General features: G+C 33.8%; 1 pseudogene; it reads left to right on the forward strand.

Moving 5' to 3' along the window:
• The first annotated feature begins 977 nt into the window (after positions 1-977).
• On the forward strand, positions 978-2888 carry LOC113503444 (annotated as a pseudogene).
• The last annotated feature ends 301 nt before the right edge of the window (positions 2889-3189 follow it).

Below are 3189 nucleotides of genomic sequence, written 5' to 3' on the forward strand. Positions count from 1 at the left end.
TCAGACCAACAAAGCTCTTAGGAAAATTAACCGTGCACCCATGCAGATAACTAGCACCTCCACTGCCCCCTTTGAAAGAATGTCTCTTGATATAGTTGGTCCTCTTCCTGAATCCGGCACAGCCAAAATTAAATATATTCTAACACTTCAGGACGACCTAACTAAATATTCAATAGCATATCCAATTCGAAGTACTACCGCCGAAGAAACCAGCGACTGCCTGATTCACTTTATTTCTTTGTTTGGCATACCAAAAACTATCCTTACTGATCAAGGCACAAATTTTACAGCAGAGCTATTTAAAGAAACCTGCAAATTTCTAAAGATTAAACAGCTGTGGTCATCTCCATACCATCCACAGACACAAGGCGCTCTGGAAAGAAGCCATTCCACCTTAAAAGAGTACCTTAAATCTTACATATCTGAAAACCAAGACAATTGGCCAAAATATGTATATACTGCTATGCTCGCCTATAATACATCTATACATTCAACAACAAATTTCACTCCCTACGAGTTGATTTTCGGTCATAAACCAATCCTTCCTAATTCCATATATGAACCTAACACGAATGCCTCGTATCCGGACTATATTAAGATGCTTCAACATCGCCTTAAATGCACGCGTGATAAAGCCGTCGAATTTATAAAGAAGTCGAAAGAGTCTTCCAAAGCCTATTACGATGCCCGCACAAGACCTGTAAGTTACCATGCTGGTGACTATGTGTACCTTAAAAATCACCTCCGTATGCGTAAGGCTCTATCTCCGGTCTGGAAAGGCCCTTATAAAATTATTAAGGTTAATGGTAGAAATAGTGTAACGCTATTAATAAATAGACGACACGTGTCCCATCATTTTGATGAAATAAAATTAGCTCATCGCCGTGACACCGTGTCATAATCACTTTAAGCTTGTTTTAACTTAACGTAATATTTAAGTTTAGTTAGTCTTAGTTTAACTCTTAATTATTCCTTTACAGTTCTCTGTCTTCCGCAAAAGCAATGTTCATCACAAGTTCCACGAATGCTTCCGGCATATATTTTGACCCCATTGGGTCATTAAAAATGATAGACGGTTTCCTTAGCGTACTAATTCCAATAGATATTTCATTTATTCAACCGCATATTAAGAATCTTAACGGTGTGATAGGCACTTCTAAGTTCCTATGTAAGCAGACTGCTCTGTATACCGATATCGAGTGTCTTAATTTGCACCAGCCGTTATCAATAAGATACAACGACATTATTCGAGATTACGATTCTATTTCTCACTTAATTGAATCAAGGTCTAAACGTTCAGCCTGGTTTGGGGGTATTGGCACCCTATTCAAAAATCTATTTGGTACTATGAACGAAGACGACGCAATAAATTATAGTAACGCTATTCAATTAATAGAGAAAGATCAATCTAAATTATCCGAATTAGTCAAACAAAATATATTAGTAACTACTTCAACACTCTCTTCAATAGAAGACTCAGTAAATAAAATTAGTGTCAACGAGCAGAGATTAAATGATGCTATTGATGACATAGCTTTATTCCAAAAGAACTTGACCTTGTTAGCTGATAAATTAATATTAAAAACTAAATTCAATGGAATGTTAAATTTATTAGAAAGTAGTCTCCTAACTTTATCTTTTAAACTAGAAGACACTGTAAACGCTATTATGTTTAGTAAATTAAATATTTTGTATCCTTCTATTATAAGTCCAAAACAGCTATTTACAGAGCTTGTTAATAATTATAGGTTTTTAGCTGATAATCATCAATTTCCTTTAAGTTTAACTTTAGAAAATATACACACTTTAATGAATGTTTCAGAAATTGCGAGTTATTATAATAATAACAAAGTTGTATTTGCCCTAAAAATACCTTTAGTAAATTCCAGGAGCTATGATTTATATCATAACATACCTTATCCAGTTTCTGTAACCCATGATACTTATACTATGATCATTCCCTCTACTAAATATCTAGCTATTAACAGAGATAGATCATATTATAGTAAATTAGATAATCTAAGTAGCTGTAAGACAATAAATAACCAGTACTAATACTTACTCGTGTGCCAGGACTCCGATCTGCGAATCGGATATAATCTCAAAAGCATTAAAATCTGTGCCTAGTAATTGTAAGACCCAATTCATTCAAGGCCAACTAGATATTTGGCAAACATTGTCTAACAATACATGGTTATATGTTATTACAAACCCTTCCAAATTGTCCATAGACTGTAAAGCTTCCAATACTGAAGTTATCATATCAGGCTCAGGCATGATAAACTTACCTCCGTATTGTATAGCCTTTTATAAAGACTCAAGGTTAATACCCAAATATTACAAAACAATTAAAGTCCAAACAATTAAAATTAACTTTAATCTAGTAAATGACTCTTGTTGTAATTCGGAAACATTATCGAAACTTAAGCCTCAAATTCCCGTTTTAAATCTTACTAATATTAACCTTGATTCTATAACGTCACGACGAAATTTGGAAACCAGCCGCATTGTCAATAACCTTGACAAATTAATTAAAAAGCCACATATTGTTTTATATGGTGAATATTATTCCTATGTAACAATAATTATATCTGTTATTATTGTAATATATATTTTTGTACTATTTTGTAAGTTTATAAAATCGGGCATTTGTCATCGTCTCTTAAATAGACAAGCTTTCAAATGTAATACGGAAAAAGCTGAAGAGCTTACAGAAGTTGCTGCTAGTTCTTCCGACATTTCCGCACCTAAAATCCGTAAATCCCTTGCATAAACTTAACCTTTTAAGGATAAGTTTAGTCAAAACCCTGGGGGCTGTTATATATATGTAATGTATATGATAGTGCCCAACGGCTCTTTCTATATCCCTTGTCAGCACTTTTGATAGTTCATAATAATAAGACGCTCTCTTTGCGACAGTTCGATTCCATCATCCGCGCGTGACACTTGCCCTATTTACCGAGTCCTAAAGTAATTAAAGTGTCCTTCAATATTCATCTAAGTTTTATTTCTTTGTTTTTTTAAAAACCGAAATTCGGGAATCCTCATAACAGTTCTCAGTAATAAGATGAAAATTTTCATTTATTAAGTATCAAGAGCTATATAATAAAGGCCAGTGATAGTCATTGATTCCGTGAGATTTGTAGATGCGAGCAAGTTTTGTTAACTCTCCAAACCTTTCTTTTTGCG

Source organism: Trichoplusia ni, chromosome 19 (genome assembly GCF_003590095.1).
Source record: "Trichoplusia ni isolate ovarian cell line Hi5 chromosome 19, tn1, whole genome shotgun sequence".
Taxonomy (NCBI): Eukaryota; Metazoa; Arthropoda; class Insecta; order Lepidoptera; family Noctuidae; genus Trichoplusia; species Trichoplusia ni.